The 25516-nt window shown below is 38.6% G+C and overlaps 1 protein-coding gene across 2 annotated transcripts in view; it reads left to right on the top strand.

The window, feature by feature from the left end:
- The window catches only part of SULF2 (sulfatase 2), a 165213-nt gene that overhangs the window by 39041 nt on the left and 100656 nt on the right, over positions 1–25516 (top strand). Inside the window, exon 1 of one of the 2 annotated variants that reach the window (XM_087749477.1) lies at positions 15595–15667. The exons of the other annotated variant lie outside the window; for it this stretch is intronic. The gene's annotated coding sequence lies outside the window, so the exon portion shown is untranslated. Of the gene's footprint in view, positions 1–15594; positions 15668–25516 lie in introns of those variants that run through there. 2 annotated transcript variants of the gene reach the window in all.

Here is a 25516-nt window from a genome sequence, read left to right as displayed (position 1 = left end):
TTCAGGCTGCACGGAACAATGGAGAGTATTAGGTTCTGTGTATATACATAATTGTGCATACTTTAAGTCTCTAGTGGAGTTACAGAGTGCACATTCCGACATGTGCACAGAGCCGTCTCTGGCTCTTGGGACGAAATTCTGCAGTGCTGTGGTGGTGCAACACACCTGCATCTGGGGAAGTAAGGCCTTTGTTAAGGAAGTGCTGACTCTTGTTCTCTTGGCTCTGTGTTTATCTATAGTGTGTGTTAAACTACTGTATTCCTGTTCTTGGAGTAATGGGGTGGTTTTGTTCTGATGTTCTATTTTCCCTTTTCTCTTAATGTCCTACTAATCTTTTCTTCTTTGATTAGAAGCTTATGTATTTGCTCCTGCATTCTTTTCCAGTTTCAAGCATAATTTTCCTCTGTTCGTTCCTCCATCTCTTCCCCCTCTCAGCCCTACTGTTCAAAAAAGTGAAGACCAGTGCTTATGCTTGTTAATTTTCCTGTTCCCTTTCAGTGCCAGGTTGTGTGCCCAGCAGCTATCCTTTCCTGACTAGACTCACAGCCACAATCTGTCTCTACTTGATGTACTCAGGCTGATTCTGCTCTCCAGGAACTGCTTAGCCAACACTCTTTGCTTCATAGAGGTGGAGGGGAAAAGCGGGAACAGTAGCAAGGTTTCAAAGTCCCCACTTACTGCATCTGTTCTTGAAATTTGCAGCGGTACCTGACAGGTTATGAAGGGAAAAAAAACTTCTTTCTTCCCTTCCATCCTCCTTAAAAAAGAGCCTTTAAAGGGATCAGTTGATGGAGTTGTTCCCCAGATGATGGTTGGCTTGCATTTCACATACTGTGTGTATAAATACATATATTTCAGTAAATAGTTTAAAGTTTGCTATATACAATATAGGTCTGACTCTGTTCTTACTAGCATAACTGTTTAGATTTCAAGAAAAGTATTTCTGACCTTGCATCAGGATAAATGAAAGGGAATTTGATTCACCTATGCAGAAACTGAAGAATCTTAAGTTTCTCCTTTTCTGTTGCTGGCATGCATTCGTTAGTGTGAATTAGTGAATTTCCTCTGCTGTGTCTGGCGTAATGGAAAAGTGGAGTCATGTAGAGATGCATCAAACCACCATTCTGCAAAGAAGTAAATGTTAAAAACATCAGAAGGTAATCACTCTAAACCTCGTATTTGGTAATCACAATAGTCTAGGTATAGCCAGCCATTCACACCTGCAGTGAGCAACCATTCCACTCCAACCATATGGCAAATAATAATCCATTACGGTAACAGCAGGAGATAGCAACGTATGCGTATAGAGATGTTATCAGTTCTTCAGATGTAACACATGTCTAATTGCAGAATGAATTATAAATGCAATAACTGTAACTTAACCATTTTTGTACTTCTGTATTTATTGTGTTTCTGTGAATATATCCTGGCTTGTAAAAAAGAAAAATATTCACATGCCTCTTCTCTCTTCCTTGAGGTTTTTATTTTATGTACATAATACTGCTATGACTTGTTATTGTATGAGCATTCTGTGATGAAATTCTAGGGTAAAGACACTTACCAACTATATAAAGTAACAAGTTATTGAGTCTTAATCTTGAGGTGAATATGTACAGACAACGATTCAGAATCAAATTTCAAATCTGAAAATATTTTTCATTTGTGGCCATGTGGATGGCAACTGTTTGTCACATCTCTATTTTATCTCCATGCAAACTAATCACAGAAGATACGAAGGGAATTAGGCCTTTAATTCTTCTTTCAGCCAAGTCTTCTGTAAAAGATAGTTTGTAACTTCAAAATTATCAGCCGGTTGCTGGGAGGCGTTTGCTTACTTGCTAGAGAATCCCTGGTGATACAAATAAATAGAAATGATCAAGGGTTCTACGAGAAAAACAAAATTTGAGTTCCCTAGTCCTGCACCCATCACTCTGGTGAGAAGATTTAATCAAACCTTATCCAAGTTATAACAGCTAGTAGCATATTTCCTATTGATCATAGAGGTGATCTGCATAAACAATTTCTAGTGTGCTGTATAGAATCTATCTTTGGAATTAGTATGCCATACGGAGTAGTTCTGGGGCAATCAACTACAGTAGTTCAATTACTGGCTGTTGAATTTTTCATATTTTCTCAAATCTTAGCCACATATATATAAACTTTATTTTTCAAATTCCATAGATAAGACGTTTAACTGTGGGTATGCAGAATGATGCACAGTTTTATGTGAATTAAAGAAAGATGCCGTGTAAAAGAAAAAAACTCCAAATTTAGACTTGCCAACAAATAGAATAAAACTCTGTTCCCTTAAGGGGAAAAAAGTGAATACTGGTATTTTACCTGAAAGGCTTTCATCATATCATCTTCCTTGTTTTCGGAATTATGTAGGACTTGGTTGTGGAAATGTTGACCATTCTGCAGATTTCATGGTATTGCAGTAAAGTTTGGGTTTTATCTATTTGGTTCTCACATAGCCTTCAGTTTCATCAAGTTTTTACTTTCAGCAGAATTGTAAAAAGGTGAAGGACAGTAAGTGTTTCTCAGTGCTAGATGAATCCTGACTTTTGCAATGTTACATAAATTTCCAATAAAAAGATTATCTGAAAGAAAAAAAAAATGCTGCTTAGTAATCTGGGCTGCAGTATTTTTGCTAGACAGAGCTTTTAACTGTGGTGTCATAGACAGGAAGATGTAGGATTCCTGAGACGCCTGGCTGGTTGACAACTTTAGATGGCATGGCAGAAAGTAGGAATTATTTTTCTTCCATAAACAAGGAAGTAGTGCTTTTCAAACCAGCTAGAAGGCAGAAGTCTTGTGACAAATATTTCAATTATTTAATATATAGCATCAAAAAGCTATGCTGGTTCTGGGTCACAGGGAAGCTGACAGGATGTTTTTGCAGTTGGGCTATTTTGGCACCACTCTGCTACAGCACTAAAGTTTTGAATGAATGTTGTAGTTCTGGCAGGAGCGCTCTGAAGTCATGATCATTAACGACAGCATATTTCACATCGTGAAGGGCCATTTAAGAAACAATTCTCTGGAACTTCCAGTTTGTAATGCTTCCCCTTTCTCCTCACCAGGACTGTGGGGATCACGGAGGGCAAGCAGGTAAAGAAATGCTAGCAGATTGTCTAGGAGATGGCTTTTTTTTTTTTTAGTTCTTTATTTTGTGTGGTATATTTAGGACAACTACTTAAGACTAAGGTGTCAGGCAAAATTAGTAAATTCTAATTAAGTTTGTCTAATCTCAGAGTCATCTGAATGTTGGTAGGAAGGACAGAACAGCTACAGGAATGGAGGAGATCTGGGTATTTATAATTCAAAGCATCGTTTTTTGAGATTGATGTCAGTGTGGGCTGTCCAACTGAAAAAACTATTGCTGAATGAATACAGAATTCTAGCAGCATGCTTGAATTTGAATTTCCTGTGATTACTCAAGGGCGTGGTAAATCTGTTTCATGAAGATTACAGTGGGCTTATGCTGTGGTGAGTAAAATGTACAAGAATCTTAAATCCACAGTAGAAACCAGTTTTCTGAACTCCAGGAGAACAGAAAGTCTGCAAAGGATGTAAGCCTTGTTTTACTTTTGTGTGTGTGTGTCTATACATCTATATATGTATGTATATATGTGACACGTGTGTGTGTGTGTATAAACAAAGAGAAAGGTGTGTTTGGGGGCATGTACATGTGTGTATATATATCTACCTATACATTTATACTTTGAAATATTTTTTAAAAATATTTCCTTCTGCCTTTCTTCCCATGCTTGGTAGAAGAGGTTTCATCTCTCAATACTTTCAGGGACTGTTGCACACTCTGTCAGTCTGGGAATGGAAGTTAAGATCCATGTCTCTGCCTGCCTACTCATCTGCCAAGCCGTTCCAGCGTACTCCCTTCCCGAGTGATGCATCAGCAGTGAGTTCTTTGGTACTGTTGGGGCACAGAAGCTGACTGAACAGCAGCTGAAGGACAGAAGCCTTGTGAATGAGAGGGCATTCCTCAGGTGTTGCACTTGGACTCCATTTCTTGGATGAGGAGCACAGAGTAAAACCTTCCTCTCTTAATAGCTGGAGTGTAAGAATTGTGAGTTCTCTTGCTCTTTTTTGCTTTCAGCTCCCACCACAAAATAGACAACAAGAGTCCAAGAACTTACTGTCTGTATGAAAAGTTCCATTCCTAACTCTTGGTACTTGGCAAACTCAAGCTCTCCAGTATTCCGAGTTACTGTGTTGCTTCTTGACTAAATTGGTGGTGTAATCCTCAGCTACCACAGTAATCCAGGAAGGCAAAGCAGTAATACAGACTGAAAACTTACAATTAACATGTAACTACTGCAGCACCTTTCTCAGTGTCTAATCAGTCTCCAACCTCAGTATGTTTCCTCACTGATGTTTCTTACACTTGTCAGCACTCTGAAGGTTTGTATTTGACCAGTGTTTTCTAAACTTTGTGGACCGTTAACCTACAGTTCCTATTTCTTGATGTGCTTGTCATGGACTTCAGAGGTCAAGGCTGGATCTACCTCTCTTTAAAATTATCCTCGGCTTTTGTCATGATTGTTCATAAGAATAGATATGTGGCAGGTGGGGGAGTACAGAGTATGAAGAAAGTACAGCAGTCAGTGACCCCTGACCAGAAAGCTGTTTTCTTTAAAGAGGCTGACAAGGTTTTGTACCCCTTAACATACCCTTATTGGTTCGCTTAACTATATTGGTTAAGCAATTAACCTTGTTGCTTCACTTGTAATTACCATTGCAAAGGAAGTTTCCTCTTTTTAGATAACTCTTCGTGTTTCACAATTCAGCTGGTGTTCGTGGTACGATCCCATTAGGCAAAAGACTTGTTGTGGTTTATACTTAATGAAACTATCCATGTGTCTAAACTGCTTATCGGTGTATGTGAAGGGTTCATGGTTCAGTTCACCAGTAATCATTTCAGGTAACTTCTTGCCTGATTTAGTCATCTCTACCAAACACAGTACATGCTTGTCTTTTGTAAAGCTTGACTGAGAAAATAAAGCATACGGTGAACTTAAACCTTAGCAAATGGCTTCCAGGTTACTTTCAAAAGGGAGTTAGGCACTCTACCACTCATACAGGTGCTGGAAAGTCATTAAAATGTTCCTATCAGATATTGATAAATCCATTGGTGAGGGGGAATTGTGAAACGGTGTTCTGCTTTAGCATTTTACAAGCTGTCAGAAATAAACAGCTGCAAATATCAAGATGCTTGCACTGTCACAGAACCCTGATTTTAAAGGTGACAACAAGATGCACTACTTGCTGACTTTATGGTCTATCAATGACTATGGGAATAAACAATTATGTAAAGGTGTGGAAGTCTAACTGAGGAAACAAAACCGACACAGTAAGAGTTAACAGTGGTGCCTAAGCAGTTCATTAGGTATCGAAATCACAGACTGCAGGATTACTTCACAAAGAATATTCTTCTTGTAAAAGTTGCATCAGGTGAATTACATATCCAGACTGGAACGGTGTCTTTTCCTCTATTTAAATTTGGTTCCTAAATTAGTGGTCCTGAATTACTTTCTGGAGAAACCCGCCTTTATTCCATTTCCTATACGCTGAATGCAGTATCATAGCTTGGACACCTAAAGAGGAGGACTAATTTGGTATAACAAATACGTCCTCACAGTTCTTAATACTGGAGTCCTAAAGTTATTTTGTCCAAATGATCCTTTTTTGGCAGAAAGATTTGAGAAGTTCATTATCTGGAATAGATAATACCAGTAACAATAATATACTTTTATCATTCCTCTTTCACATAAGCAAAAAAAAAAAAAAATTTGCTTAGTCCGTAACTATGTAAACGATAAAAAGTGTTAGTTATTCTAATCACAGATAATACATAGCCATTCCATTTCTTTTATTCTTCCCCTTTTTAAAAACTTAGTCTGTGCTGTATGTTATAATCGGTATTTTTAGCAAGTGTGGTAAATCATGTGTTGTTCTTTGTGCTGTTTTGACTAGTTTGACTTCTGAGAAAATGAGGAGAAATATACTTGTTCATAATGAATATAATAGGGTTCACATTTGATTATTTGATCATAGTCAATACTATCATCAAATAGTATCATCATCAGATACTAATGATAGTCTGCATTTTGCAGCTGCTACAGCTCTGGTTATTCTAAATAAATTTTGAACTTGAAAATGTCTTTAGGCAGGATGATATTTGTATACAAATCATAAGAAAATTCTGGTTAGAAGGAACCTCAGGACATCATGTAGTCAAGCCCCCTGCTCAAAGGAGGATCAGCTGTGAGGTCAGACCAGTTTACTGAGGGCTCCTCCAGTCTGGTCGTGAAAATCTCCGAGGATGAAGATGTGTGTGCGTGGGTTTTGTTTTTATATATACATACACACACACAAATGTATACATACATAAATATAAATGTATGCATGTATATATGTATACATTTTATTACACTATACTCCAGTGCTCAAAAACCATCTACAAACCTTAAATAACGTCTGCCCTCAAGATTCTGTGCAGAAGTTCCAAATTACTGCCGCGTTCGAGCATGCTTTCTAATACTTGATGAACTGTTTAATAATTCTTAAGCTTTCTGTCTCTTAATAATACAAATAGTGGCTTTCTCGTGCCACTTGCTACAGTTGTGCTAGAAATCAGTGGTTGTTCTGCATCAGCAGAAACTTAAGTTTTTGATAATTTTGGCATGCTGTGGGTGTGCAATCTAAGTGTTATTTCAGAGTGATCTTTTGTGTACTGTTTGCATGCAACATACACCTTCAGTGCACCTTTGTCTTTTCCTAGAGGAAATAGAGGAGAAATTTTATGAAATCATGAAGAACACGGTAAAAAGTTACCCTGAGAAACAACACAGACAAGAACCTTGGACGAAAAGGGAAAGTATTTACACCTGTATTTACCTTCGCTTAAGATGGGAGCATATCCTGTTCACGAGCAAGGATATCGGAAATACTGATAGCTGAGATGCTGAGATGCAATATAGTCAAATTTTGAGCAACGTCATCTTGAACAGGTGATATGTCTTAAGACTGCGTGCTCTCATGCAACTGCTGGTGTTATTACACAGCTTGCAGAATACTTGAAATATTTCTGGTGTTGGCAATGCCAAAATCTGAAACAAACTTCTTAGCTAAAGGAACAAGATACTAAACTCTGAATTTATTCTGCTCGTAGACAAGATATTAATGAAGCATGGTAAATGAATCTAAACACTCTAATATACATCCTCAACTTCATCATCCTTTTATCTCTCTTTGCCTCAGTAAGTGGAACTGGGAATAACATTTAGAATGAAATCATGAGGAACTGAATGCTAAATAAAAATTAGCCAAAAAAATTCATACAAAAAAGTGCCAGAGAAATCCTCTCATAGATGGTATTTACTATTGAACATATCATAGAAATTTCTCCCCATTCTATGCAACTATTCTGCTAAATGCTTACCTGCAGGTCCCTTATATCAGGATCCATATTTTTAATCAACTGACTTGGTAAAGATTTCTTCATAAACGCTTTCCTAGCCAAGCTGTAGATAGATTGGCATAATGACACCCTCAGAATAGAGAGACTTCTCTCTAGTAGAAGTAAGTTAGGTTTATTAATTGCAAACATACTGTATTGATGAGCTGGGACATGAATAACTTCAGATGTCTTCGCATTGTTTATGTAAATGTGGATAGTAACTGTGGCAGAAAAAAGTTTGATAGGTGTTCTCATGCCAAAAATTTCATGAAACTAGGCCTTCTGCTTTTAAAGATGTGATGTTCTTAATGGCTGTTTATAAATAAAAATTGTATCTGGGATGGAAGAAACTTCACAGTCAAGTACCCATGAAAGAATATTAAAACCAACTTATAATTGAATGATCTTCTACTGAAATTTATTTGGAATCCTATCGTAACTATCCTTGAAGTTAGAAAAAGTGAAATACTTATAATGCTTGTGCTACAGTGCAGAGCTTCTGCACTTGTGAAGGAGTGAAAAGTTCAACAGGCTTGAATAGGGAAGTTTGTGTGTTTAACTTCATAATCATGTGGGTAATTCATTCTCACGATAACGTTTTGAAGTTTTAGTGTTTAAAATCCCCTGTGGCCACAGTCTGGCTGTGATGCCTGAGAAAGAAGATAATGACAGACCTAGCGTTTTCTCCCCTACCACATGCCTGGTAGTAGGGGCAGGAAGGCGGAAGGAAAGGAATGACTAGAAATAGTTTGCATTTTGGCTAAGTAGAGTGTTGGAGTACCTACTCAGTACATTTCAAATGCATTTGACCTTCTTTTGCATTTAAATATTTTAAATAATACAGCTTTCATGTAGTCGTTTCTCTAGTCTCCGTTATTAGATGCATTGCTGTTCAGCTTTCTTATCAAAAATGTTTTTTCAGTTTATGAGTTGATACTAGTTGTGATCAATTGAAGGTACGGCAGGCTTGAGTTCTGATCGCAGTCTGTGATGTGTCTTCTATAACTTTTGGAAGTACAGCCTAAAACCTTAGGTGGCAAATTTCACTTTAATACTAAAGCACCTTTTTATACATCTTCAAAGATGCAAAAGGAAGCAGCTTTCTAAAGACTCATGAAACAAGAGGAGGTTTGGAACTGAACTTAATTACATTAACACTCTTTGAATGTTAATAGTTGCCGTCTTCAGATCTCACCTTATCCTGTGATAAAGAATATTGTCAGAGAATAAGGATCACAGGAAGCCTCAGTTTTATTATGAACTGTTTAATTTTTTAAGCTGTTAACTGTTTAATTTCTGTATCTTAAAGAATGCAAACTAAAATTTAGTTAATAAAATTTGTGTTTGTGTCTAACTCTAAATTATCATTAGGAAAAGTTCTTGTTGTTTTCTGCTGGAATGATTTAGCCTCCTTGGCTTGTATACAGTAGATTGTGTGCAATTTTCTCAGCTATGTTTTTTCCTTTCCCCAAAGCAGTTATTAATCTGAGATGACTATCCTTTTTCATCTTGTCCAGATACGACCGGTAATGTGCAGTACAAACAATCTTAGTGCTCATGGATGTTCTGGGTTTGGCTGGGATAGAGTTATTTTTCTTCATAGTAGCCAGTATGGGGCTATGGTTTGGATTTGTGCGGGTAACAGTGTTGATAACCCAGGGATGGTTTAGTTCCTGCTGAGCTGCGCTTACACAGAGTCGAGGCCTTTTCTGCTCCTCACCCACCCCAGCAGCGAGGAGGCTGGGGGGCACAGGGAGCTGGGAGGGGACACGGCCGGGACAGCTGCCCCCAGTGACCAAAGGGCTATCCCACACCGTATGGCGTCACGCTCAGCATATAAAGAAGAAGGAAGGGGGGGACGTTCGGAGTGATGGCGTTTGTCTTCCCAAGTCACCATTATGTGTGATGGAGCCCTGCTTTCCTGGAGATGGCTGCACACCTGCCTGCCGATGGGAAGCAGGGAATGAATTCCTTGTTTTGCTTTGCTTGCGTGCGCAGCTTTTGCTTTACCTATTAAACTGCCTTTATCTCAACCGACAAGTTGTCTCCCTTTTACTCTTCTGATTCTCTCCCCCATCCCACCGGGGAGGAGTGAGCAAGCAACTGTGTGGGGCTTAGGTGCCAGCCGCAGTTGAACTGCGACAATGAATCATGTGCAACATTTGCTTTTATCAGAGATGTCTCAGATGCAGGGATGACCAGACAATCTTACTTGGAAATAAAACATCAAAAAGGAAAAATGGCTACTCTTCTTAGTTTTTTCACTTCTGAATTAGTTTCTTCTGCCGAGTCAAAGGAGACGTACATCTTATGCACTGTATTCCTTAAGGTGTTTTGGACATGTATTTGGTAATTCATAGTAACTTTGAAATTCTACACAATATACTTATTCTTTGTTCCTTAGGTGAGTGTTTCTCCTGATGTGATGTTTGTATACCCCTCTGTTTGTTTCCTAACTCTCATTATGTGTATGGTTATAGGAAATCCGGAATTTGAAGGCTTAAGACTAAATATACTTCCTACAAAGTGTTCTAAACCTTGTAATTCAGATATCACGTCCATATCGTTAGGTTTCTGTACTGAAAGGTTTGGAAATAATATCTTGTAGCAGAAAGATCTGCTTGGAAAGCCATGCTTATCCCTGAATTGAGATGTAAGTTATGTGTATAAGTTAAGAATACGCGTCATGGGGAAAGTAAGAAAATAGGCATAGCCACCTCGTTTTGTTTGCCGTTAGCCTTTCAGGTACAGCGTTATGGTTCAGTGCCAATGGTGCTACTCCAGAGCTCCACAATAAGAGTAATAGCCTTCTGACCCCTGAGCCGAAGAGTCTACAGGTAGTAAAAACTGAGAAAACAGTGGCTCATGTACTCTTGTCATGAGTATAACATAGCACACAAATGAGCTATCGCTTATTCCATTTTAGCAGTAATTCAAGGAAAACTTTTGGAAATCTTGGATTTTGCAAATAGACCATCAAATGTGTAAGAAGCAGGACATTATATTAATCTTGCCAGTTTACGATGCTGTCCCTCTCGATGCTGAAATGATGCCATAGCTGTGCATTGAGACAACTACAAACACTGTGTCATTTAACTCTGAGTCGGATTCTTGATTCTCTGAGGTATCTCAGCTTTTCTTCTGATGCTGAGGGACTAGTGATAGCCTTGAGAATGTCCCGGGAGAAAGGAAGATGAAAAATTTATAACTGCCCCGTAAAAATGCAGCTCAACAAGTTTGTGAGAATCTATGACTATAAACAAAGGTATTTGGGTTTATCGTATTTCTGAGAAAGCGGGGTTTTTCCCTACCTACCTTCTGTTCTCTGTTTCCAAAGTGTCAGCTGGTGAGGGATGAAGGCTGACCTCTGCTACTTGATTACTTTCTGCTGGACATTTTTGCATATTATCTTTTAAATCTCTTTTGGATTTGAAATTTGGAATCCAGAGTTATAGCGATATGATTTACTGTGTGCTAACCCTATTTGCAAAGTGTGCAGAAACTCAAAATGCTGTGTGAATCTATGCAAAAGCTGCTGTAGTTTCTGAAGCCCCATAAATTTTAAAATAGGTAAGTGATAGCCAGGGCTTCCTTACTTATGACTAAAAATGAAACGCTGCTTGTAACAAGGCCAGTTCTCTCTCAGGATATGGAAGAGATCATAATTTCTTTGGGGTGTTTACCTTACCGTCATGCAATAAGTGCTTACTGTTGGACTTAAATTCTATTTTGACATTAATGCAACTGGGCTTTTATTATCAAATTAATGAACTAGTATTTTCACTGTCAAGGTGTAAAACATTCACCCCTTTTTTCTTGGGCACCATGTTCCTCCAGGTAAACAAACGCTGATCATGAGCTGCTCCCTGCTCCAAGAAGTTTAAAGGTGTAGGCGACACAGGGCAAGACAATGGAAAATCAGTTTATCAGACTGTTTATGCTTAAAATACTGTGACTTACATCATGCCTTGTAATTTTGAAATGAAATGTATTTCTAAAACTGGTGACATTTCAATGTTCCAAAAAGCAAACGTGATATGAGAGTCAGTGCAGAGTATGTTTTCAAGCAGTATGAGTTCTGTTTGCCAGCATCACTGCTAAAAATGAGATTTGTACTTTATTCTTAGGACTTTTAGTACACTCTACCCCAAAGTGCTGAAAGTTTTATTTTAGTGAGCTTTGCCACTAACATGTTAGAACAATTCCCTTGCAGTGTTGCAGAAACCAGCACTGAAGAGTTGGGAAGTACCGGAGCAGAAATTACTGTGTGCAGCCTGAGCAGGTTACTTCATACAGATTTCTTTGTAGAAATTTTTCATCGTTCCCATCAAATAGCACTGTAATACTTCACAAGAATCAATAGTTTTCCTAACGCACCTTTTGAACGGAAAAGGTTATAGTTGCGCTTTACAAGTGATGAATTGAGACAAAGATACAAGTCAAAAGCATCCTTTGTGCATTTTTGTTGCTGCTGCTCTGGCAGGTGGAAGGCTGCTTGGCTGGAGTTAGTTTACTCTCATACAGCCTTTTCTATACCGCAGACACCGACTTCAGCCACAGTTCTAAGTTCTCAGCAACTTTTCAGAAGTCCCAGCTGAATCCTCCCCTTCCCCTTGCCTCTGTAGAGAAAATTAGGAGCACACAGTCATCAGCTGTGAAAAGTTTGCAGTTGGATTAATTAGCCCTGCTCAGATTCAGGGCTCATTAATTGTGTTTAGCAATGTATTAGCATGCTCATTGTGCTTGCGTTTCTGAAGCTGGCATATCACCGCACTACATTGCTGTCTAAACACATCTGCCCAACCAGACGTAGCATATTGTACCAACCAAGTAGACAGGTCACTTAGCTCCTTCTAAGGCATTTTTGCTGTTGAGCAAAAAAAAAAAAAAACAACGACCTAGCTGACAGAAGTAGTAAGTTGTCATCCTCTATTAGAACCTTCTATAGAAGGATGAAATGCAGGTATATGCGAAGTCTGTTACGTGTTTGCTGCCAAGGGAATGGTGAGTCTCCGGAAGGACAGGTTTGTTCTTTGCTTTTCCTTTGGGACAATTCAGCAGCAGACCATCTGAATCTAATGTAGTATCTTGTGTTTGTCACCTGCAATGATTTACTATAGCAACAGCTGTGTAAATAGTGACATACATTACTGCTGGACAAAAATTGTAAATAGAATTTATGGGCTAATCAATGTATTATATATTTTGTAATAGTGCAAGAAAATAGCTGGGTACAGTTTACCGTATTGCTCATAAAAAGCTGTAAGTACACATGATAAAACCAAAAATACAAGTAGTATGGGAACTGGGATTTGGCTGTAAACTGTTTATATCTTCCTTTGATTGCTGAGGAAGGTTACTTCGTGCATTATTTAATTATTTATGGTTTTCAGTTACGCTCGTTCAACTCGTGATTTTGTTAAGACACAAGAGGTAACGATCAGTATAATGCTGTGGTCATACGCTCAAGAAAGGACTGCTTTGGGGAGAGAAAGGGTCAGAGGTCTTATTTCGGGTCCTCTGGTATTTGTCACTAGGATAGGACAAATTGCAGCAAAGCTCAACAAAATTGTATGTAAATATTATATATTCCCTCCCCCTCCCCCCGGAAGTTTTGTTAGCCTTTATTAAAACATTTGGTATTGCTTTCTGCAGAAGTCATGGTAGACGTTAGTTTCAGTCCTTACTGCAAGAACACAACTGCAAATTGTTTGGGTTATTTTAAGATCCAAGTTCTTAATAAATTAGTATTTTTCTGAGATATTTCTTCTTTCTGTGGGCATGTTATTATTAATGATATAATAAAAGGAGTTAATTGTGTATTTCTTATTTTATTAGAAAACAGGAGTTGAGTTTAAAGATCCAGACTGAGTAGTTCCCTACTTGTAGGGTTTATGCTTTGAAACACAGAGCAGCAGTGGCAGTGGGTGGCTGTGCAGGTGCAACATGGCTTAATCGGGATGAAAAAATACAGTTTATACAGGAAGCATGCTATTTTGGGATACTTACGTTGACACGAATCCCTTGTGAATTAAACCATTTAATATATGAAATGGAAAAAGTCCTTCTAATCTTCCTTTTGAATGAGCCGTGAAATAGGATACGTGAACAGCCTGAAGTGTGAAGAGGTTACTATGGCTTGGTTCCAATATTTTTTGTAAGATATTAAAAGATTTGCACTAGCTTAAAGGAGAACTTAGGATCTTCTATAAAATAATGCAATATGTATCTGAAAATATGTCTGTTTTTCATGGCAAAAGCTTTCAATACTCTTCCTGAAATGATCTGGACGCTCCCTAACAAATGCATAATGTACTCAACTCCAAGGTATCACTTTCTAGTAGAAAGTAGTTAAATAATTGTGTGTGCTGTCTGTAGTTGCACCTCTTTTTCAGGAAAAAACAATGCTTGCATTTCATGTCTGCTGTAATAGACGCTACAGTGACTACAGTTAAGGGATTTATATGTAGTCAACTTTGTTTAAAAAACTATTTATATTAAGTAAGGTTAATAAAATTAAATAAAAATTTTAAAAATAAATTAAATGAAAAGTAAATAATTAAGTAATGATTTATATTAAGTATGGTTAAAAGTCCTAAGTTTATGGTACAAGCTTCAAGACAGCTGAATAGTTTGTATCACAGCAAACTATGTTTGTAATGCATTGATTTCTTAACACAGTGCCAATTTTTAAGCCTTCTTTCCCTTCAAGCAGTGTGTTTTGTCTGACATTAAGCTGTTGTTTCTGCTGTGCAAATTGATAATATTGGCTGAATGGTAACTTTGAAAACTTTTTTGATACTTGTTATTAAAAAATTTTAAATCTTCCTCTTTACATGAGTAACCTGTTCTTGTCATTGCATGATTTAGACTTAAAAGCTAAATCACAGCAGGTGAATAATACGAATCACAGTTGCTTCTTTGAACAGGTTTTTAATTATCCAGGGTTTTCGGTTCTGCTGACTGTTTATCGCTCTGCTTCACCTATCTGCAGGTTTGAGTCTTCAGCACTTCTGAAAATGAGACTGTCTGAGAATTTGCTAAAATGGCAGCATCGGTGTATACAGGTATATCTGCTCCGCTGGCACTGCTGGTGCTGCAGTGCCCTAGTGGGGCCTATGTCTGCCTTCCTCGGGTTTATGCGTGCAATGCTATAACTGTAGCATCAGAAAAACTCCCTGTATTTTTGTCTCTAACAACAGAGATTGAAAATTCTACTTACATACCAGATCTGGAGATTATCCTAATAGGAAAGAGTCATAAGGAATACAAAGTGTGTTAGGAGCAGACTTCTTGACTTAAAGAACTTGTGCTGTTGGCATGTGTTGGAGTTGCAGCCTGCAGGACTGCACATACCCAGCAGAGACTGCAGACTGTCCTGGCGAAGAATCTTTGTCTGTGTCTCAACTTGTGTTAGTAATAACAAGTTCAGCGAGATTTGAATTCTTTTTGGAATCCCTAAGTACCACCAGTACTAAATATAATGCCCATTCAGCATCAGTGACAGAAGAACTTGGAAGTGAGCAGAGTAGCATATCGGTCCTTGTTTAATGCTAGTAGAACGACTGTATGCGGAAAGTGTGGCAGGAAACTAGCTAGTGCAGTATACCATGAAAAGAACCCGCTTTTGTGTTTTGAAGGAGAAAAGAACGCCTGAGAGGCCAAAGTTTCGAGCAGCGTTTTCTAAAACTAATTCTGCAACAGGGAAATAAAAGACTGCTTATGGATAGTTTTGCAAAATGGTGTGGTTTCTTTGGTGGTGGCGTTCTCGTTTTTGCCTGATGCTTTGTCCAAAGAAATCGGTCATACCAGCGTTTACTTAATGCTAGTTAATGGTTGCGTGGAAGTCCTTCCCGCAGGTGTTGTACAGGGTGCTGTTAGTAGCTTAATGGGTACAGTTTTCCATGTCCTGAATAAATCAGTACCTTGGAAGGGGGAATATAGCAATGCTGTTATGCTGTCTCTTTGGAGGAAACCTCAAATTAAGGTATTTACCGTGTGTTCCTAAAGTCTGATTTTAATGAGCGGACTGCTTTAGTGAGATGTGTAAATGAAAGCAAAATTGTGCACACTAGTGAATCACTTACCAATTTGTTCATGGTAATATTTTACAGCTGCTGATACTGGAAAGCTTGATTACTCACCTCAGTGTTCCTCTCCTCTTCGAAGAGACCAATTGCTGACCTTGTGAGTGTAAAACCCTCTTGTACTATGTTAATTGCCTACTCTCTGTGGCACTTAAAATTCGCTCATATATTCCATGAGGATGTTTGTAGGCATGTTCAAAGTGTATTTACTGATGAGTAGTTTTGCCTGAGGAATAGAGCTCAAAGTTTCCTTTTTATATGCAAAAAATAATTTTATTTTCAGTTTCCAGGAAATCTCTTTTGTCAAATAATGGAAAGCTAGTATTTTCCTGACAGTTGAAAAATTGTCAAGTGTTTTTCTGATGGTTGATCTTCACAGAAAGTGCTGCTTTCTGAGAAACCTTGGCAAAAGTAAGCATTATTGTAAATCAGTGTAGTTGTATTAAGCTTAATAGATCTATTGATTTCTGACAATTGATGATCTGGTGTGGGCAGGAGGGATTTAAAATTCTGAATATAGTTCATTAATACTGTGGCTTCTCAATCAAGTAGTACTAAAATACACTCTGCACTCTGTGAAACTACCAGGTTTGTGGTTCCAGTGTTCTAAGTTGCTAAGATAATCTGCTAAGATATAATTTTTTAACCATCTCACATTTGCCTTATATTGAAGATGATCTGTCCTGTGTCCAGTATTCTGCGTGGAATACTGAATCTTTTTCATGTACTTTCAGGCAATTATCTGTCCCTCTTCAGTTTAAGACCTGTGGTCCAAATCAGAAACCAAGGCTGTGAGAGTCTGGTAGTATGTACTAGTACAATGTAATGGAAATGGAGTCCATCCGTCTCTTCCCTGATCTTTGCTGTTTGCAGTAGATGCTTTTCTTCTTGCATACCTCACTCTGGGAGTTAGTCTTGCTGTTAGATGTCCAACTCATGGAAGGATGTTCCAAGAATGGCTCTTATTCATAAGGTTGTTGCAGTACATTGGTCCTAAATGCTGGTCTTCACAATAAATTCAGATGACAGATTGGTGTAATTAATACTATAGCTGAGCTCTTGGCCAGGTTGGAGTCTTTAAAGCATGTCCTATTTAAAGATGGGTTCATTTACCTTTTTATTGGAGCAGGGAAGCAAACATCTGTGCTGCTTTTTTGCTAATTACCTCTGATGTTTCTGTTTAGACAAGCTGTTCATATTCCCTCTCTTCTGTACTGCTTGATTTCTGTCTTGCGTTTTGAGAGATCTCTTTTGTCTTTGTCACTCCCTTCTCATTGCTTTCTGAATATTCTAAAATTCAGTTTGGTATGTTTTCTCTTTCTGCCCTTTGCCCTCTCTTTCCACCCTTTTCCCTGTTATTTTGCAATTACAGTTTTAAGCAAAGACCTAGTACTTTCCTGCGATGCTGATGTAAAAGAATGGGGTGCAGGGTAAATGCGCGTAAGGAGGTAGAGGGGAGTAACCACTAGCGGGTGGGAGTGACTGTCTTTGTGGGTTGTGCTATTGCCAGCCTGAAGATTTGGCCACCCATTTTTTCATGCCTGGCAGTGTTCTGTGATTGATAGTCCTCACAGGAGGAGAGGAAGGCTTCTTATTAAGAAGTGACTGCTCAGTATGATTTTCTGTCCCTTCTTTGCAACGAACCCAAAGAGGTTTTGGTCTGTACTCACAAAATGATTCCAATGGGGGTTTGGGGTGGGGTAGGGTGGTGTTTTGTTGGTGTTTTTTTTTTTTTTAATAGACTTCACTTCATAGTAGCATATATCTATAAAGGACAAAAGATGCCCAAATTGAAATGCGGCCAGTCATTAATACTAGGGAATTTGGACTTTCTTGAATATAAGAGGTAGGTTTTTATTCCTCCATTGTTGCCATTATATGTGTCTTTACCCCTTGTACAGATGACTTTTGGCATAGAAAGCTTCATAATATGCTTCTGTTTTTAGGGCATCACTGGGAAATGACTTAAAATATTGATTAATTTGGATTTAGTGTCAGTTTCGGGATTCTGTAATTTTGTTTCAACTGAATATGTGGTGTTAGCAATGCATCCTTATTAATCTATTGCAGAGTGTCTTTTATGTCATTTTAAAAATGACAAATCTCTTACCTAGTATTCAATATAAACAGTTGTGGAGTGTGTTGGCATTTGGATTTGTGTGCATGTTTTTTGTTCGGTTAATATATTTTAACAAACTCTGTCATGTGGTCATAAAAATTGAGCAACTCTCTTTCTCTACTATTTAAAAAAAAAAAAAAGTTCTTCACTGCAACAAGTGGAATAAAGATGAGCAAACTTTACCTTTCAAGACTTCCAGGTTTCACTGTGAGTATTTTGCTCAGTTTGAGTTGTTACGCTGTAGACGAAGGAAGTAATTGCACAGCCTTTGAGCCTGATTGTGCTTAAGTATATGGATAATGAGAAACACTGCAAAATCTCTCTAATTAAAATAAAATCATTTACAACAGCAGCAGCTGCTAGTTGCAGTGGCTGCAAACTTCTTTATAGCTGTTCCAATCTTAGGAATTTGGAGCATGGAGGATTTAGCTTTGCTACAATTCAGGCTTTTGGCAGTAATGTAGGGGCTGTGCTCAATCCCTCAGAAGTTAAAGAAATACAGCAAAGTAGATTTAAGGGGCTCTTTAGGTTTTGGGTTTTTTTTTCCTTATATAAAGCAGTATAAGGCATTTTCTTTGGTTGACATACTTATTACTGTTCCTAGTATGATACAGCAAGACAGGAAGAAAGAATTGCTTAGCAGTTCACATGTGAGCTACAAGAGAAACCTATTCTAAGCTTAATTCTAAATCACACAGAGACGCCACTCTGCTGACCTTGCTATTGTGGGTGGCTTTCAGTACAACTACACCTTTGTTATGATCATTTCTCCCCTGTCCTGGGAATCTGGCTTTGTCTCCCTTTTAACGGGGAGTTTTAATGGAAAGCAGGGGTACATTTGGCTCCCCTCCTTGACTTTTCTGCAGCCAATACTGTTGCTAATAAGAGTTACTCACAGAGAAATTTGCTGCTCCTGCATGGGCAGGTTCAATTTCATTATACTTGTGTGTGCTCCTTGACTGTGTTACAGCAGTGTATGGTCCTCAAAAGCTGCAGCTTTGTCTCTGCACACTGGAAAATTAAGCTCAAAGGGGTGGGGGAGTGAAAACTGATTGTCACTGAAGAGAGGTTGATGAGAGAGAGATGAATGTCTTTACGTGCGAGTGGCAATTTTGAATTTCAACTGATTGTGAATGAGCATCACAACTGGTTTAACAGATGAGGTTCTGCTGTCGTTAAATACTTAAACACACACCCACCCCCTTTTAAAGTTAATTTTATGCTTGTAAAGTTGAGTACTCAAGTGTTCTTTTAGTTTGGTCCCTTGCACAAATGTATTATTGTTGTATGTGACCGTGCCATAAATGTTTGGTTTGTTTTCCCTCGTTCAATACGCAGGACAGATGGAGCCTACAGCATCAAATAACTGCTATTTTTTTACTGTCTTGATGGCTGGCTTATCAGGCACTATACAATAGTGAACCTGAATGCAGAATTATTAACTGCTTTGGTTCTTTTACGGTGACTATCAATATAATATCTAAATGCTTTGTGATTATTAGAGTAATTTCAAATCAAGTATCATTACTGCCACCATTTCAGACAAGGGGAAGAAGATAGGCATGACACAATTTAGATTAAGATTTAGGGATTAGCATAGGAATTTGGGGGATTGATTTCTCTAGATGACTGTGCGTTTTTATAGCATTTTACAGGGTAATTGTCATAAGGACATCTCTGGCTTCATTTGCAGTTTAGCATGTACAATGCTTCTGAGATAGTTAAACACCCAGGAAATGGTGGCCATTGTAATCTAAGCTATCAACTGTGGAAAAGCCTTGCTTTAAGTAATTTCTCAGACATTCAACAGAAGTCATTAATAGTTAAATGTTAGTGTAATCATTTACAGTGAAACATGCTTTTTGTGGTGGAGGGTTGTTTTGTTACTGCTTGAGATTTTGGGGGTTTGTTTTGTTTGCTTTTGCTGTCATGTGGAAGCCTGCAGCAGGCCAGTCTGTGAGCAGAGTGGTGGGAGCCTTCAGGTCCCTGCCATTGTGTACTACTTGATGAGCATAGTAAGAGCTGTAGTAACAGCTGGTTATCCTCTGCGTATGAGCCAGCTGCCTGAAACCACCGAGATGCATCTTGCCAGCAACCTAAAGAGCTTTTTGCCAATAGAAAGGGGGCTTCAGCAACTGAGGGCTTCTAGGTTTACTTTCAGGTTCCAGAGGGAGGTATGCAGGTGTGTGATTCTGTTCCCCCCCTACCTATCTGTTTCTGTCACCCTTTCACCTTTCTGGTTATTAGAAGTAATTAACAGCAAATGAGTGCCTCAGTTCTAATAGGAGAGAGGAAACAGGTTAAAGAAATGTGACATGTTGGCTCTGTGCCAGTAAATTTATGGAGCATTTTAGATGAGTTCTGACGATAGCATATAAGAATATAGTTCACTAGAGACTAGTTAAAGATGTGTACTATTTCAAAGATTCATTAGTAGGCACTTGGAAGTTGAATGATGATAGATGCATGGCAAGCCTCAGTAAGTTTTGCTTTTCATTCTTTCGTTTAGTGATCCCATATACTAACAAACAACACGGTGTTTAAAGAGAAAGGATCAATTAAAGATGACTGCGACAAATTACACTGTCTGCGACACTTGTACAACTAAATTTATTTGATTGTTTAACAGGGTGTATATTTGTTGCATAAAAATTATGGTTATTGCTGTGCTTGAGGGCAATCATTTCAATGTTTTTGTACCCTATGAAATATAGTACTTGTATCAATAACACAAATCCCAAATTATGTCCTGGATCTTTAGTCCCATTCAGTTACAACGCTGAACCTGGGCAGGGTTGAATAGTCTTCAAGTAATCTGCAATAACACTGTGCTTTGGTGAAGTCCAAATACCCGGTACCCACTGTAAAGAGCCTGCTAGTGAGATAGCAGGCAAGTTAGCCATTTGACATTCTTTTCATGGATGTCTAAACCTTTCATCTTTGGAAAGGGGAAATAGATTTTGTCCAAAACTGACATTTGTATTATATTTTTAATGGGTTTTGACTCACTGAGAATAGAAAATATTCCAGTAGAATCTACCAGGTAAATTGAGTGGATTATACTCTGCATAGTTAGGTGCATCTAAATACAGGTTGTAGGCTGTCCTAATGCTTCTGTGTCCTTCGGACAGAGATGAGCAGGCCAATGTGCTTGAGAAGGATTACTAGGGAGACTAGGGCGTGATGTGCTGGCCAGAAGGATGCTTGGCTTTGCAAGAGAAGTGGAAGCGACTGGCACAAGGAGCTTTATGGTTTTGATGAGGTGGATTGAAGGTAATGAGATGACAATAAAAACAGAGGGACGGAACTTTACAGGGCTGTAGATCAAAGTAAGCTATACTAAGTGAAACACTGGAATATGATTTGTGAAGCTTCCCTAATACTGGCAAGGGGATGAACTGAATAATGATCTAATATGGGACAAGCACAATTCATGGTTATACCCTTCACTTTCAGCTGTCTGTAGAGCTGAGTAGAGGTTAGTTATAAACATCATTTTTTTTCTGCATGATTTTGTTTGTACCTGTGAGCTTTGCAAGCACATTTTACTAAAAAGCTGAAGTTCATCTTATGCATTGTCTCAGCTTTCGGCAAGGAGCTAGAGTGTTTACGCCACAATCTAATACTACCTCAGAGGTGTTATTCATATATTTCTGAGAATGTCGGTGTGGCAGTGTAGGCCTCACCCTGTTGAAGAACTGCAGAACCTCTCTTTGCTAATTGTAGGTGGATTTTTCCCCTTCAAAGTGTCTGAGTATCTCCATAAAGCACTGTCTTTGAAGCTGTAATTAATTGCCAGAGCCCTGCCGGTGAAGTCCACTCTGCCCCAGAACATAAAAATGAGCTGTTTTTTACCTGTAATGTCATGACTTGTTTCCTTGAACAGTAATTGATGTCAATTGTAGATGATGTCTACGCACTTGAAATTGTGTTGTTTATCTGCTAGGGACCTTGAGAGTGTGATCTTCTAACTCAGTCACGGTGGTATGGATTACGTCTGTAGTGCAAGAATTGTCTAGGGTCATAAATTACAGCAATTAAAATTAGCTAGAGGAGAGAGAATGATGCATTATTAATTGGCATAGTCATTAAAGGGCTGCAAAGAACCTAAAAGAGATACAATGTCAATACTCGAGCACTAAAAGTGGCAGGCAGTGTGCAAAGACCAATGATTGTATTCAAAGCCTGAGGTCATTAAGACACAGGCAATTACGTGGAATTTTATGGCTGTGGGTTAAGATCACTCCAACATACTAACAATATGTTAAAATGGAAATTTTTTGAGAATGATGACATTCAGATGACTGGAGTAGTGCAATTACTTTCTACCCAAAGAATGTGTAGCATTTTATTTTAAAGAAGTTGGAATAAAGAATTGTAAGGAAATCCCATCAGCAATCTGGTGAATTTAAGCAGAAAATGAACATTTTTCAGCCCTAAATACAATAATCTGAGCTCATATAACGAAGGATAAATCTTGGTACACTGAAGAATGAAGATTTAATTAAGAGTCTCTTTATACTACAGAAACAAAGTCTTGCCTGTGTCATGCTGAGAAATATGGCAATCTGAATAAGAGGCTCATGGTAATGCAGCTGTATATCAGCTACTTAATTATTCATAAACCTTCTTGTCAGTGCGTTTCAGTGATTTACCTATCTCCGCTAATTTGCCTTATTGGAAATACTGCTTGTTTTATAAAACAGTTCATTTATAGTGCTGTAAATGAGGAATAAATGCTGAAAAGGAAGTGTCTTTCATGAGAGGGAAGTTTTAATAATTGATTCGCAAAGCAAAGTGAACTTTAAATACTGGAGGTGTTAGAGCAGCAATGTGTTTGTTTTGACAACTAATGGAAGAATGTATGTCTATTGGGTGGAGAGTTAGAACTCCAAAGTAAACATTTCAGTTTTTTCTCATCTAAGGGATCCTTGGAAAGTTTTGGCTTTTCAAAACTTACCAATGCTTTCCTATTCTACTTGCTAGGAATTCAGATTTCTAATTCATCTCACTGTCAACCCCAAAGTTTAAACACTGAATGTGATTAGCTTTGCTGTGCAGATGCCGAATTGAATGGCCTCTGTTGATTCAGAGAAGCTGAGGAGTGTCAGAGTTCAGTTACTGTGCTTTCAGGAAGGCCTCCTGTTGCCAAAATGAGCTTTCTTTTTTCTTTTTCCAAGCTGCATGCCAGAGTCTGCATCAGCATGCAACTGGACTCAAGAAAAGCATGTATGTATAGCCACTGAAAAAGCAATCCAAACGTGCAGCTACATCTTCTCTAAGAGCAGCCACCCACACGTTAGTTGCTCCATTAGTTAAGTTGGGGGCTTTCTGTTTGCCTGTATAAGATATGTACCTGTTTGCTTAAATAAATGGTTTTGACCAGTTAGTATCCTTCTGGGCACTGAGAACCAGACATGCCATGATTCTGGCTATTTAGTCTTTGAGCTGTGGTTAAAAGCTACGGTGTAAGACAGCCTTTCTCCTGCTGTCTCTGAGGTTATCTGTGTGTTCAGTGTAGTAGAGGAGTTTACTTGTTCCAAGTATAATGATTTAGCACTATCACACTGAAATGTCTACTTTATTATATCCAGCACTTTATTACTTTGGCTTTAGATACTTTGCTTATGTGTTACATCCTCGAGACTCTGCACTGGTTTGAATTAACTGCTTAGTAGTCAGAGCAGGTATCGTATGATGCAGTGTGCGTCATCATCGTTTTTGTTCTCTCTGGATGTTTCTATGATTCAACGCACGATGCCAACCAGAAACTGTGGAATTCAGGGTCTCTGGGGTCTAAGTAACTAACAGGCTTCCATTATTCCATTCCTGGCTTCCATTAATTTTGCTGCTGTTCTTTTCAGACTTTTAGGCTGTGTGGGGAACTCATTGCTGGGAGCTATAATCATGTCAATCGTTAGAATTGAACCAGAATGGTAAATATTCATTTTAAGTCATATAAGTAAATAGGTTTGGCTCTTGTGTTCAAACTACGTTTGATGTTGAGTGAAAGAAGTTAAGGAGGTCAGCAACAGGGAAACAAAGAATTAAGTCAGCCGGTTCTGAAGAGAGTGTGTCTGGAGTATAGCAGTCCCAGAGGCTCGGTGAAGCCCTAGTTGTGTGTTCAGCTCCTGTGTAGAGATTGGCAACGTAGGATAACGATGTAAAGAAGTGGTGGTGATGGGTTATTTGCCCTAGGACAGCAAGCAACAGACCATAAACCTAAGTGCTTTTGTTTGCTTAAAGCAGCATATTGCCATTCCTATGTGTGAGTTTACCACCTTTCCCTCTAGCAGGCAGTAGTGAGCCAACGTGGGGCAACCTGGCTGGTGTCTTGGCGTCATGAAGACGACCGGCGCGATGCGTGACCGATACTTGCCAGTGTTTTCAATGAATGCTGGGCAGCTTCTGTCGTCCGAGCCAAGCTATGAGAGTGTAATCACAAAGCCATTGTCAGAAACCTTGGCCGTGCTCGGGAGGCTATTGACAGCTTTGCATAGATGAGGCTCCTGATTGGCATTTGATGAGTCACATCACACATGTCCCTCCTATATGTCACTGGGATGGCAGTGGTCCGGTCTTACTGAAAAATAAACAGTGACCCATTCAAAAAGGAAATATGTGCCCACCATCTCAGCTGTGGTCTGCCCTGCTCCTTTGACTCAGATTTTCTGCAATGCAACATAAAATTAAACCAATGGCATAAAAACCAACCGACCAAAAGGCTTTACTATTTATATGTTTAAAAAAACCCATTTTTTATACAAAACAGAAGTCTAGATTAAACTGGTTTTACTGAGATTTACTGCTGCTGATTGGTGTGAGCACTGAGCATTTTGCTTTGACTTACTCAAATTATTAAACATAATAGGGAAAGAATTGTGTTCTGTTATTGCAGTGTGGTGTACTCCACAACATCTGGCTGCAGTAAAATGGCAGTACTTTGCCACATAGTGTCAGAAAAGTAGTTATTGTAAGCACTGGCTCAGCCTGCTTCCGTGGCTGGTTTTTCTGTCAGTGGGGAACTGAAAACCATGCGGAACGTGAATTGATAGGATTATTAAGAGGAAGACATTTTTATTTTTAAAATGAAATATATAAATGTTAGAAATGTGCTATAGTGATTAGTGAGAAACGTTAACGTTATTTATATTCTTCTTTTAACTGCTGGGGGCAGAATAATGAAAAATCATACAGAACTTTGTCTCTTCTCAGGCAGTATTTGGTGAACAGTACCCTTTGGATCAGGTTGCATACAGCTGTGGAGCCAGTTGTTACTCCCCGCCATTTGCTCAAAACCCCTGCACTGAAGCTGGTCACAGCATTACTGTAAGCCGGTCTGACTATCCAGACAAATTAAGAGAGCTCATGAAATGACTTGATTGAAGTACGGTTGGAAGGTGAGGCTGAAGTTGCGTGATGCCTGTCAGAATGGTTGCTTACCACAGATGAGTAGCACCAGATGTTTCCATTTGAGTAAACAGGAGGCTCTACTGCTCTGAATTGGTGTAAAGAATGATAACACTTAAGAAGAAAGAGATATCAAATAAAGTCTTTGTACTATAAATGAAATGTATATTTTTAAAGTTCTTCGAAAGCGTGATTCTGGTAACAATTGTAGGACCCTGTCTCACACTTCTCTTGAGGACAGAGCAGAGGAAATAGAACACACATTGTTGTTGCAGAAGGAGCAGGAGATATCTTCTCTAATTACGGTGCTCACTCTGCCTGAGCTTGTAAGAGCTTTGCAATATGTGAAGGTCTCTTTGGACTTCTTCTGGCAGTTTGACACTGTTGAATTTTGGGGGAAGACTATACAATTGCTTTCTA

The sequence above is a fragment of the Nipponia nippon genome, unplaced genomic scaffold, assembly GCF_047370975.1.
Source record: "Nipponia nippon isolate SJK-2023a ecotype South Korea unplaced genomic scaffold, ASM4737097v1 scaffold_13, whole genome shotgun sequence".
Classification (NCBI taxonomy): Eukaryota; Metazoa; Chordata; class Aves; order Pelecaniformes; family Threskiornithidae; genus Nipponia; species Nipponia nippon.
Note: the sequence above shows the minus strand (reverse complement) of the source record. Positions and strands in the feature narration are given on the sequence as shown.